We start from the raw sequence: 14347 nt of genomic DNA, 5'->3' as shown, positions 1-14347 counted from the left end.
GTATGAAAAGGAGGAACTATACTTTGCAATGGGACAAAGTGAGGACATTTTCTGCAGCAGCAGCAGTATCAGTCGAGTCACTAATGACTCTAATCATGTGGAGGATGTTGAAGCACTGGTGTCATTCTATCTATTTATCTATATGTATAATATTTGGGCTTATAGCATAATGATTTCATGTTAAATGTGCTGAACTCAACAAAATTTCCTTTGCAGGTTTATTTCATGCAGTAAATGTGAGACAAAAAGCAGAAAAGCTACCACAGTATAAATAAAAGGTTGTCATAAGCATTTTTAGCAGTTTTGCTATATACCTCAGTGAATGCTGCAACTGGATGTTGGCATATCAAAGGCCATCTTTCATTGCTACAGTATCTGCCTTTTCGCTATTGTAGATCTGCTGTTTATTTGAGTTTCTGCCAGTGGTTATATAATGAGGCTTGTCACCAGGGCTTGTGTCGACACAAGGGACCCTGCTCTCTTCTCTGAGCCAAGCGCCAAGAAAGAGAACCTAGGGTTATAGGGAAAAGGCACAGAGTGTAAATGTCTGCTTTCTGAATCCCAAATGCTTTGTACAAGATCGAACGATCAAAAGTGAATACAACATCCTAACAATAGCAAGAGCAAGTTTTATTTGGATTAAGAGCTACACTGTAGCACACCACCGGTTTAAGAGATGCTTACGGGTGATAAGAAGTGCTTGTCTACTTTTTATTTCTGCTGACCTTTACAATAAAGAGCCTACAGAAAGGACCAAAGCTCAGTATACTTCTGTAGGCAGTCAGGCTGAGGAAACATCTTAGCATGGCACAGTGACACTTTTCATGTTGAAGGGAGCCTACATTTATTCAAAATGGCAGGGTAGTTGAACCCTCACCCACAAGTGCTCTTTGGGCTATCGTGTCATGTCCTGTTTTAGACAAACTCCTAATGTTTTGTGGAAAAACCTTCAAACATTATGCTGTCTTATCTTGTTCTCGCACTGTTTTACACCAATCTGTGTTTCAATTTGACACTGAGTTGTCTGACACCAACAAAGCAATTATGCCTATCCAGGGGACTAGTTATGCAATCATCATGCAATAATAGAGTTTCTCTGCTGGGTTGTGCTTTGCTAGGTCTTTATTCTTTTACATTCTAATTACATTAATCTGCTGAATCCTAGCATTTCCTAAGTGAAGGCCTTCTCCTATTTTGTATGTGGGACATCAAGCATCTTCCCCTCCCCTGAAGTCTTAAGCAGGAACTCCTTACTTCAGGAGTGGGATTGTAGCCTTGAGGGAGCATCAGGATGTATCTTTTGCTTTGAAGCACTGAGGCCTGTACAGAGTTCACCCAACTGCCAGTTTAATGGATTGAATCTGGCTTTTCTGAGGTGCCACAGAGATATAGTAGCTATTTGCAGAGCTGGTAAAAAGCTGAAAGACAGAAGAAGCTGTTTTTTTTTCTTTCTGACGTCTGTCTCTTCATTTATAGCTGGGCTGATACATTAACCTAATTCACTAAGAAACGTGAAACAGGCAAAAAGGAGTCTGAGAAAGTATGCACATCTAACCTTTTTCAGAATGAATTTATGTATTATCTAAACAAAGCTCCAATCTAATACCAGCTTGGGATATCAAAAATTGTGTAGGATGGTACAGACAAAGTACTTCAAATTACACTAATCTGTCTAAACACTGGAGTGTTTTGAGAATAAACTATTTCATTACTCGGCATTGGACAGTAATTAGATTTTGCACAAATAATTGAAATGCCCACAAACACCTAAGTTATGTCGTAAAAAAAGATGTACTGTTCAATCACTGGGTCTTTACTGCCTCATTTGAGTGACATAATATTTGAATGACCTGGTTTGATAAGAGTTTATGGTGAGAGACCGGTACATGAATTATCCTGAATTTAAGAAATTTATGCATACAACACTATATAAACTATCAGGACTCCACAAAAATCAGCACTATTTTATGCATGTGTTAATGCAAGAACAACATTTGCTAATTCTATAACCAAGGCATTTGAATCGTCATGACTTAGAAGGTAATTAGGTCTGGGGTAAAGTACAGTCCCGCTACAAAGCTGCATGTTTTCCGTTGCACTCCATGAATTGTAATGTAATTGTAATATACAGCGAGTTAAAGTCTAGTGAATCAATAGTAAAGTTAAAGACGCTTAAAAAGAACGTGCCCTAAATAACACATAATTTAAACAGCACTTCCAGGTTACAGTATAAACAAAATTGGCAGCCATTTGGACATCACCCAACAACCCATGTGTGTGGATGGATAAGATGTTGTATGAAGCACAACATTTGGATCATTTAACGTTGGTGGAAAAATATCACAGTGGAATTATAATGACAAAAAGACAAACAATGGTTTTACCCCACAATGCACAGAATGTTGGCCATTGTTAAAAACTGGTGCTGGATCCATGGTGGTCTGGGCAGCAGTTTACTCAGTTTAGCATTGTAGCCTAACAGCCAAAGATTTTTAGGCATTTTTACAGCACCAAGTGGGATTAATGTTGGATATACAGTACTGTTCCCTTATAATATTTCAGACATCAAAGCTAATAGTATCTCCATCGTTCATAAGCATTGGGATAAAGTCAAGTCAGCTCAACAACCACAACAACGCGAAACCCTTATTAGATGTTGTGGAGTGCACAGGCTGAAGCAGAAACTTCTGTCTATCATCCTGCAAACAGCTGGAGCTTTTTTTTTGTCTTGAAGGAAGGTCAAACATCCAACTACACACAGTTCTGCAGAGGCAGCAGTCAGAGAACTAAATCTGCTCTGAAGGAAAATGTCAGGCCCAACTCCTCGCCTGGCCATATTGATGTGTGTAACTGTATTTGATCCAACTTTTTGATGGTGCTTTACTAGCAGAAAAACAAAGAACAGTGACAAATTGAAAGAATGTTGAATCTGCAAACGCTAAATAGATACTGTATCCAGTACTGACACGAGACAAAACAGCAATGATGCAACTTTCAAACTTCACACAAGGGTTTTTTTCTTTAGAAAAACTCCCACCTGACTACATAAGCTGCAGCAGCAAAAGTCAAATACAGAGAAATGAAATGCATCTTGTTTGCCTGATCATAATAAATGTTACACTTAAGTTGTCATCCCATATGCTAAAAGAAAATAAAGAGTGAATCAAAGTAAATTAGCTCATTTTAATTTTTCTCTTGCGAAATCAGTCTGTAAAACAATTTCCCCTCAGTGTGACCTGAGCAAAAGAGATAACAAATCCCTCGTAAAACTTCAATTAATAAGACCAGCTGTCTCTTTCCATACATACATATGTTCTCTTTTCACTCATGCACAGACGCATGGATGCATAACTGAATTTACTGTAACACACTTAGATGCAGAATGTGAGCAAATAGTCCCAGCTTGTCAGTCTACGGTATGGTTGTGCCGTGACAGACTGTTAAGTAGGGAGCAAAACATTCTAATAATTGATGAGAGTAAATATTTGAGGATTTATTATGCAAAGCAGGTGACTGTCCTCACACTTACCCAGTCTTTAATTAAAGATTCAAAGGCAAAACTGATGCAACCTCTAGGTTAACTACAAACACTGAGCAAAACACAAGCTTCCCTTGATGTCATTACTTGAGCATTACAAATGCTCACATTGTTCCCCCCTCCTGAGCTCCAGGTACAGTGCAAACATGTGGCTCTTTATTTCGATGTCAAGATGTCGAAAAAAAAGCCATAGGGAACATTTATAAAAAAAGACGGCTAGCTTTGAATGAAAATAAACACAACTCACTTTAACAGATAAATGAAGTCAGCAATAATACTTCATGTCTTATAAGGGTTTGCATTTTTTAAAAGTGATCTAAAAGATGCCACTGAGTCAGACAGTCTGAGCTCTTCATGCAAATCACTCTAAAACTCCCTGATGGCAAAAATGGCTGTGTGTATGCACTCACAGCAGTTTGGTGAGGTTAGAAAAGACTGTGGTCTGACTTAATAGAGAGAAAAAAAAAAGAAATCACCTCACCCATAAAAAAAATGCAGGTAGTTGCTATTCAAGAAAACCACAATCCTCTAACATTAACTAGTACTTTTCTTCCTCACAAAAATGTAATCATGTTAGCAGTTTAGTTGCATAGCAACATCATTTTGAAAGGACAGGGTTGCCTGAACTTGATGCGCCACAGGCTTTGCCTTTACTGACAGGAAGCGCTGAAACACTATTTTAAGCTACGATGGTGTAAAACTGGATGACAACAGTTCAAGTTCTGTCAATATGTGCAAATTAAAAAGGTACAAGAAACTCCAAATTGGACCCTTGAGTTATTGTTGCAAGGATGTAAAGCTTGTAAGGAAAATGTGTCTTTGTTTTAATAAAGAGGGGGAACAGACAAGCCTTTAAATGCAGTCCAAAGCAGAATCACAACATGCCGCCTAACTGCGTCTAACAGAACTCAAAAGTGAAAAAAGGCTTTAATTAGTTGTCAGTATAAGGTCTAAAGGTTGTGAATCCTCCTCCCACTACTTAACTCACTGTGTGCTCCCACTTTGTGCCCTTCCCCTCCCTGCTTTTTAATGCAAAATCTCTTTCTATTCTCCCCAATTTTCGCCTACTTTCTCTCATATTTACTCCCTTACGTGTAAATTGAGGGAGGCATTTCAAGGTTGTCTCCTTCTTTGATCGTCACACAGTGGACCCCATAGGAAATATCAAATATTAAAGCATCAGAGCTTCGCAGCAGTGCACACTGTGAGACATGCTATGCAACGGGAATGCATAGCGTGATGTGGAAATGCAAAGCAGTGGTGTTACAGACTTTTCAGCACAGTTCCCAGGGGATCCTCTTTTTACTTCTTTGAACAGTTTGGTAGTCGAACACATGAACAATGCTGCAGCTAGAAACATGATGACAAAGGGTCTAATCTAGGCATGTCAAATTAAGTGACATGAAGGGCAGTGGGTTTTCAGTTTATACCTGGTGATTTCACTGAGAGGATGAAGGGGGATGAGGAGAGAGAGGAGGAGGTAATTAGTCAAATGATTTGGGGTCGTATTCAACATTCAGAAAATTCTCTTACAGAGCTCTTCAGGATAGAAACTTTTAGCAAACAGTTCCAGCTTAGAGTTGATTTAGGAAAGTTGTCCGAGAGACTCAGCAAAGTCAAGAACTTTTATCTGACTGAGGAGCTTTCTTTGCCTCTAACTTAGGTCCTGGGAATGTGTCATTCCACAAACAGACAAACATTACAACATAAGGTCCTGTGTTTACTATGTTATATCTTAGGCCGGAATTGTGTTTCCCTAAAGACGCCTCTAAACATCTTTGAGTGTTCTTCCCTAATCTCACCATGTGCGTGTAAACCCACATAGGTATAGTCCTGCCATTGTTTGTGATGCATATGGCAAGCCTTAATCAGAGCACCGTCTTCCTCATTCTACATACAAGAAGCAATCAGCCCAAAACGTGTGGAGGAAGTACACTCACCAGAAATATACAACTAATACTCGTCATTGGTATTAGATATTAAAAAAGCATGAGTGACAGAGTAAAATCTCATTGCTCAAGCCTTCATCTAAGGTGACATTATGGCTTTTGATTTTAAGAAACAGGTCTATGGGCATTTGTGTCCTCAAGACACATTCGTAATGTTTACTCCTCTCAAGTGTAACTACATCAGGAAGCGGGCTGTGGAAATAACTACTCACAGTGTCTCTCCCCCTTGTAATAATGGCAGCTAAAGTGACTCTGAAATTACACTGAAATCAGCCTTTGTTCCTCTCCATCTCATTAAAGCGACATCAAAATGCGTACCCGGCAATTTCAACACATTTGGCCACACATAATGTGCACCAAGCAGTTGAAAAATATATCTGCTCCTTGATCAGTTCAACCACTGAATGATCTGTGTGGGCGAGGGAGCGGCATCAATGGGAACCCTGAAAGCCGACAAAACTTTTGTCTTTCATAAACGTGATTCATCCATGTATTAGTAGTTTCTGGATTAGCCATTGATGTAAATGGTGGTTTTGGTAGTTATTTAACAGACCATATGGATTTAACTGAAACCCACGTGGATTGTAATAAGATTTGTGTGTCTGGCCTATGAAGAACAGCATCTGGATTATATATGAACATAGGATCCCTAAATCAAATGTAAACGGGTCAGGACAGAATACATATAACATTAACCCAAATTGAACCCTTTTGATTGTCTCAAATTATCAATAATAACTGCTAATATAGTTAACACATAAATGAACACTTTACAAAAAGGAATTCACATACTGTACCATAACTGATCACTGTGAAAATGAAAACGTATGTTTGCAAATAGCGAACGCACAGGACACAGAAACTAAATGTGTCTTCAATCAGTTTTATATTAGGAGGCGGTAAAAATAAGTCTCATCTTTGAATCTCTGTACATTTTATCACCTGAAGTATCAGCACGCCTACATAAGTACATTTATTGTTGTTGATCATCTGATAACGTAGATATGTGTCCTATTTTTTTTCCCGACAACAACAGACAAGTCTGTTAGGGCCATTAAAGCTGCTTCATTGGTTCAGAAGGCATGTGCGTCCTACAGTAGTAAAATTAATTGAAGCTGAACAGTGTAAATGGTATGATTGCATTGATTTATTGAGTGAGACTTACAAACAGGCCTAATAAGATGAATAAACACAAAAATCACCTATGTACCATCTGCTCTAATTTTTTGTATATCTTTGTTACTCTGGCCTTTATGCAGCCATTTTCTCCTTTCTTTAAAAATATTCAAAGATCAATAAAAGCCCCCAAACCAACTCTTCACATTAGGATGGCTTAAGGGCTTCAGTGTTATCTTTATAACACCTTTCACATTTACTAGGATTTGAGTTTATTTTAATGTGATTTCATCAGAATTTTACCACCAGCGCTGATTCCTGTGTTTCACTTCGAAGCTCAGCAAATAACAGACCCTGGTGTAGTGATGGCTAAAATGGAACCAGCACACAGAGCACATGATTTGACACCCCTGCTGGAAACTGTGACGTAAACCAAAGACAGTGACGGGGCCTTCACAAGGATGTCCATGTTTCACTTTCTGGGCCAAAGCTTCCAGCCTCAGTGAACATTCTGTGCTTTCACTTTGCTGACAACAGAGAAGTTCTTGAAAGAGTAACTTAATGAAATTGTGTTTTTGTTGTGTGTGAATACAGTTTTTATGCATATGAAGAACTATTTTTCTATGCTTCAAACGTAACTCATCTGAAAGCTGTCTAGAAAAATAACGCAGTGGATCCATAAGAACAAATTGCAAACACCATGAGAATACTCTTCTTGTCTGCCAATTTCCATCCTCTTGTGTCTCCGTGACAGATAAGGAAGAAGTGACCTGACCCTCACTCCGCCAGCAATCTTGGAGATGAGAAAAGCAAAAACGGTTACGAGAGTTCATCTGACATGTCCACGGGGAAATGTCACTGTAAGCACATTAGCTCTTTGCTCTTCTCACTTCTACTGTCAAATGTCAGTATGCTGATAACCAGTAATGTTATGGCATGCCATGCTAGGCTCCTGCTGCATATGGAGCATTATACGAGAGCGTCCCTCCTCTGCAGTATTCCTGTGCGCATGTGGTTATTCCTAGTACATGCTAATGCGGATAGGATCTGATCAAACATTAAAGTGTCACACAGGGTTTCTGGTCTCTGGGGAGGGGGAGCAGATGCTGAATGTAAGTTCAATGGTTTCAACCACATTTCTAAATCCTTGCAGATGACCTGGTAAAATGCAATTCCCCTATTTATAGCTGTAGTTCATGTTGCGTTACTGTATTGTATGTATTAACCGCTGTTGTTCTTGGTGTAACACGGGCACTTATACAATGATCCTGTTTATAGAATCACAAGAGTGCTTACTTAATTAACAAGGTTAATTTTGATGTACTGACTCCATGTCAAGCAACTATTGGCATGACTACCAATGCTGCCTCAGAGTTAGTCATATATGTACATGCCCATTTATATAAACCTAGATTTTTACCACTGTAGGTTTAGGTAAATGTTAAAACCCTGAAGGCAGAATTAAAAGTATTGGTCACGTGATCTACCCAGTAGGCTGGATTATACTGTATTACACATATATGAAAGGTGTAAAGTCAAAAAAATATTACACAAATTGTGTATGAAATCTAAAGTCTGAAAACAAAAACCAATGTCTTCCAAAAAACTAACTTTAAATGTAACACTCTCTCTCCTGGCACTTCAGTACATTCCCTAACATGCCTGCTTCAAACTATCCCCCCCCCCCATCATAATACTGTGAATTGTTCAAACATGCAATAGCAGCCTTCAGATAAAATCTGTGAATTTCAACATGAGATTATTTCCAACTGTGTTAATTAATCATTTTTCACTAATTAAACATTTTATTGATGCAAATTATGCATGAGCGCCTGAAAACTTTAAGAGTCTTATCTGTAATTTTTGAACATCAGTCATTTGCTGAAACAAAACTTTGCCTATATTTCTAATGTGTGTGTGTAAGCACATTTCACAAATGACTTCTTCCGAACTGGACCTTTTAAATGTGCTGGCGGAGCCACAAATCGTGCTGTTAATTTAAGGCATTAGGTAAAAACACTTTTCTTCTCGTTCTGTAATCTGATATGTATTATAATAAAGACTGCAGCTTCAAATGTCTGTAAACTGTTATGTTGAAAATTCAAGAAAAACTGTTTTGTAGAGATACACACACATTTCTTCAACAAGAGTTGAAGAATCTTAATGTCATGCCCTCAGACACTCTGAAACTTCATTAACATGAAGCCTACATGTTGCTATCCATCCATTTTACCATTGGAATGGTGGACAAGCCCTTAGCATTCTTGCTAGTGTCTGCACTGCATCATAGCACTTCTCCTCTGCACTTTCCCCTCTTCTCCATGCCGTGTCTACATTGAAGGTTTTTTCACAGTCATGCATGTTACTCAACTGATTCACTCTTAACTTGAACCCATGCCAGTCTTCCGCACAGCACGGGTATTGACTTGTGTGTTTCATTCATCGCAGCCCAAATTGCATCTTTATGCTTTAAGAATATTTTCATGCCTTTAGGTGCGTAACCACAGTGATTGTGTACTTGGGACCGTTTCCCACAAGTTGGCACCTGAACGCCAACATGCAGACATGCAAGAAGCACTGGAGCTAACGTGCTGCTCATGTTACACTGTCTGTGTACACACGTTGCAAGGACAGTACCTGCATCATATATACTAAAATAAAGCAGTATACTACAGACAGGAAAACACCTGCATTCAAGAATTTGCTATTCCACACCCATCTGTGTGGGATCTGATATAAGGTGTTTTTTTCCTTTGCTGTTTAACATATCAAGGTTTAGAAACCATTTAATGAAAGCTGAACTTTAATCTGATCTCCATCTTTTGATCTTAAACCCTAATGTCTTTAGTGTAGAGCAAAAACAGAATAATTAGCCCTGCCGATCCTCTGGTTTTGGAGTAGACTGTATACTGTATTCAGCAACAATATGTTTCCATACTTGCCAGATACGTAAATGAATATGTTATTGGAACCTGTTCTCAAATGCGTCCTTCAAAACATAATTACCTGATGCAGCTTAGTATGTAAACATCATTTCTAGCAGGCAGGGTGGACACACAAACACACACAGGTTTCTAAGCCTGCAGTTCTATCAGGTGTGCTGGTTGAGTGGGCAAGCATTTAGTGTTTGTGTTTGTTTGTGTCTGTACCAGGATGGCCGATCCATCTGCTGCAGTCACTGAGATTGATGGTAAGATTCCAGTGTCCAGTGGAAAGTGACAAAAGAGGAAAAAAATAACTGCGGCCCATATGCTTAAGGACAAGAGAAACCATTAGGAACTGAGAATCACTAACCAAGCTCACTTCAAAGAGATGAACAACAATGCTTGGAGCGTTTTTCTCTTTTGTCATTGTGCCCGTCTTGACTCAGACTTTCAGCGCTATCAGTAGAGCATAAATAAAGTGCCAGGGAAAAATGCAGGGAGAGTCATTGTAACAAAATCGGGAACACACATATGTGCTGGAGGCTGTTGCTGTCTTTGTCTATAAATTCCTACATTCATCAAATGATGGTGCTGTATCATGTCAATGACAAAGGATGGCTTGACACTGGGACAGGTCCTTTTTTCTCTCAACCTTGTTGCACAAAAACTAAAGCAATTTCTGATTCTGCTGACTATTTAAGGAAATTAAAGTGATTACTGTAATGTGGAAACCTTTCCAGCCCCGACAGCAGTTCCAGCATCACGGACCTTTAATAAGAAGCAGTGCAGATAGAACAGGTTTATTCTCCGTCGTAATTAGAGCTGTTCAAAAATGTACCCTCGTCTTTAAGGAGAAGGTTTCTTAATTGATACCTTTGTCGCAACATTGCTGCTGCTTGAAACGATAATAAGAGCCCGTCAAAGTAATTGTTGCTTCATGAATTCATTTGTTGAATTGTACTGGAATGTTCTCCCTGGAAGGTGGTTACTGTTCTGCACTCACAGCCGATGCATTGTTGCACAGATGCTTCTAAATTGTATCGCTTGACAAAAAATATGCTAATACACTCGGGCAAAAAAAACGTCCAGATCATTTGAAGAAGTGACGGGATAATTCTCAAGGAGTTTGGGGACTCTGGATTTCAGAAATTACAGTCAAATTGTGGAAAGCGAGTCATGGCCATGTGTGTAAATGTGTGTAATTAAACAAGAAATAATAGCATAATGCAGTCATGTTATTTAACATGAATCCACTATTAAGTTTCCGTGTGAAAGACAAGCGTAGACCTGCATCCCGCCCTGTTAAACAGATATGCAGGACAGTGACAGTAATTACCAAGCCTGTGGGTCTCCTTTCTACACCTTTCCTGTCAGGACTGCAGAGATATCGAGGCAGCAGACATTTCCTGGCCTTCCTGTGATCCTGTCTTACTAACCCAGTGAAAGCAAAGATAACCTAGTTGTTTAACTTGTCCTATGCCGCCAGAAAATTGTGATAAACCCACTGTGTCGCCGCGGGCCATGTATATGACCACAGATACATCATCATATAAAGATTCGGTGACAGCGGAGGAAAAATCTATCTTGTTTTAATCAGATGGAAAATAGATTGCTGCAGATTCCGAAATTGCACAGTGGGTATAAGCTCTAAATGCAGTAGCATGGACATACAAACTCTGCACACAAACATTTTCTATTAGACCTGCAACAAATCATCTGTGTCACATGTATCAGTCCATTCAAAATTCCCCACATGGACTTTTCTGTAAAAATGTGATAGCTGAATTATTGAGAAATATTCAATATCAGACTTTGAGTAAAAAGAACAGAAATAAATGGAATGGAAAACCATTTCCTATGTCATGTATATCATCAAGTTGCAAAATCTGTACAGAAACCAATGTGAAAAAAATTGATAACGATGTTGGTGGTGTCGGGAGTTGTTATACTATGTTTGATATTCTAACCAGCCATTGGTTATAAGATCTTATTTAATGTATTATTTAAATAATAATACTTATTTAACATAAAATAAGAATATAATAAGATGTGCATTTAAGTAGCATAATGCAATAGATAATGTTAACATTTAAAGGCGCAGTTAACTGGAGCTCTGGTGAGCTAATCTGACCCGGAACATTCATCACCCATATGTTAGCCCCTGTCGCTCTCCTTCATCCTAAACATTTGTTGACAAGGGTGAAAGTGACAACCAAAAAGCAAAATAAAAAAAAAAGGAAACGCAGATTCATTCAGAAGGGAGAAGGGAGAGGCTTCGCATGCCTAATCAACATCCACTGAGAGAGTTCTGGCTCATTAAACAGGCTCTTTGTGCTGGCATTAATAATGCAGAGGCAATGTGAGGGTTGTGATGTGCTCAAAGACCTGCCATCTCGTTAATGCAAGCAGTTAATGCATTAATCACGCAGGTTAAGACAACAGCCTTGGGGGCAGGTGACCGTTCCCTCTTTAGTGGGCTGAGGTCAAAGAACTGGGCACCAGACCTCCGTAATACCAGACACTCATCCAGTCCAACTGCTGGGTGATACAACAGAGAAGAAAATGCCTTCAGACAGCACAGGCAGTCAAATATGACACTTTTAGCGTTGTACAGTATTTTATCCACAATTTTAGCAACATCCTCACCTCTTTGTGAATGTTGCAGTGGATAAGCATTTAAGCTGACAAAATGTGCATAGGAAACTAGCAGCTTGAGAAAAACACTTGAAAGTATGTGAAGCTCCAGATTTCGTCCCAAAAATGTTTTTAAAATGTTTCCCTGTATATTAGTTTTCATGGGACCTGTTTTGATTTAATTTACATTTACGAAAGCGCAACACAAAAGCTGTAGTGGCTGTAGTGGGCACATAATATGTGTTTCACTGCTGCATCCCTGGATTTCAAAATATGAGCTGAATGAATGGAAAAAGGTCTAAAAGTAATGATAAGAGACGACGTGACCTCATTCATCTTGACTATTTTCCTGCACTCACACGCGTATTGCCACACTTTAGCTGACTACATTTCCTTCGACTGAGGACAGACGGCTAGTTTGAAGGCTTTTCTGACTCCCTCCTATTCCCTTTTCCTCCCACCTGCTTCTTGAACTGAAATCAATGTTCCACCTCTTTCATCCTCTCTGCAGATTGCTTCAACCAGGGCAGAGTCTATCAGGCACCACCAGACTGACATTTCCCTTTGGCGGCAGCGCCTACGGGGGACTCCATAAGTGACTCAACCCCCTTAGGGACAGATAATCCCAGGCTAAAACCCACAGATTCTGTGATTAATGATATGTCTAGTGGTTTTGAACCTTGTTCTCTTGCTGTGATGCCTCATGTCAAGCCCAGGGAGCTTTGGAGAGCTAACAAGGGAGACCTGTACAATTATGCAGTGGCACAGCAAAGCAGCCCCCTGGCAAACATAGACGGAGCTTGACAGAACCTTTATTAGCAACAAGACATGAGGTGCATATACATTACAGTATATTAGAAAAGAAGCCAGAATGTAGCCAAAGAGATTTATACATTATTTGACTGATTTGCAGCTCTAACAAAATGTGTAAATGTATTCAAAACGTGAACCTGTGAGTTAAAAGTTTGGCTGTAGTACAATTCAACAGCATTCTGTATTCTGCATACAACCACCCTTATTTTCAAGGCACCCTGTGAAGTTTTGTGTTTCAACAAATGCACTGTGTAAACTGTATCCTCAAGGTCTGATAAACATGCTCCAGTAATTTCATCCCTTTAATATTTTCAAACAACACTGCAATGACTGCACAAGTCTTTTCAGCCGATTTTCTGAAAACTTTCAATTTTCAAATTAGCTTGTAAATTACTATGATAGTTCAAAGTGAAGCTGACAAAGTTTCGTACTAATTATAGGGGAAATAGAGAATGTTAAATGCTACATTTATAAAATAATGTTCCATTTTCCACTTTCTGAGAAAAATAAATAAATACAGTTAGTTAGGGCAAGGAAGTAAAAACATAAAAAACATAAAAGCCGTAAACTTCCCATTGACCTCCCTATATTCAATTATCTCTCTACTTCTAGCTGAAAAATGCCTCCAGATGACATCACTTTAGTGCAGATCCTGTTATCTTGTTGCCCTTACTATGGAGGTTATAATCATGGTCAACCTGCTTTTCCAGAGCTCCCCCAGATGACATCATCTAAACTCCCAATAATGAAAAACTCCTCTGGGTGATGTCATCTTGAGGAGTTTTTCAGGTAGAAGCAGAGAAATATTTTAATACAGGGAAGTCAGAGGAAAGTTTAAAAGCATTAATGTACATTTACAGCCTGAACTAAAGCCATAGAAAGCAAGTTGAAATTTTGTGAAGTTGCCCTTCAAGATAATGACTGTTAGGCTCAGGATTTCAGGCTGTTTAGGGTTAGGGAAAGTCATTGCTCAATGTGCTTGGGCCGAGAAATGGCAGAAAACGTTGATGACTTAAAAACACATTAGCCAAACACACACTCTAGTTATTCATTCTGAAATATGTGGTTGACTTTTTTTAAACAAATGTGTCACATACTCCAAATCAGCATTTATCTGAACCACGGTCGGTCAACTGTGCATGTGTGACTTCACACATGGTGATCAGTTTGGACAATATTTAAGACCACAAATATTAAAATGACGTTGTGGCTGTGTCTGGCCAATGTGTTTTTAATATGTTTTGGACAAAAACAGAGGTCTGTGGTACAGACTAACCATCAAATCCAGATGGCACGCTCACAACTAATCAAATTGGAGTAGAGAAGATTCGGTGAATGCGTTCACATGAACTTAAGCAACCAGGTTATACCGT

General features: G+C 39.0%; 1 protein-coding gene across 3 annotated transcripts in view; it reads left to right on the top strand.

Moving 5' to 3' along the window:
* Positions 1–14347, top strand: part of grm4 (glutamate receptor, metabotropic 4) — a 169052-nt gene that overhangs the window by 17331 nt on the left and 137374 nt on the right. Inside the window, exon 2 of one of the 3 annotated variants that reach the window (XM_067528208.1) lies at positions 7358–7463. The exons of the other annotated variants lie outside the window; for them this stretch is intronic. The gene's annotated coding sequence lies outside the window, so the exon portion shown is untranslated. The remainder of the gene's footprint in view (positions 1–7357; positions 7464–14347) is intronic. 3 annotated transcript variants of the gene reach the window in all.

The sequence above is a fragment of the Channa argus genome, chromosome 13, assembly GCF_033026475.1.
Source record: "Channa argus isolate prfri chromosome 13, Channa argus male v1.0, whole genome shotgun sequence".
Taxonomy (NCBI): domain Eukaryota; kingdom Metazoa; phylum Chordata; class Actinopteri; order Anabantiformes; family Channidae; genus Channa; species Channa argus.
This window is presented reverse-complemented; position numbering and strand designations above follow the sequence as displayed.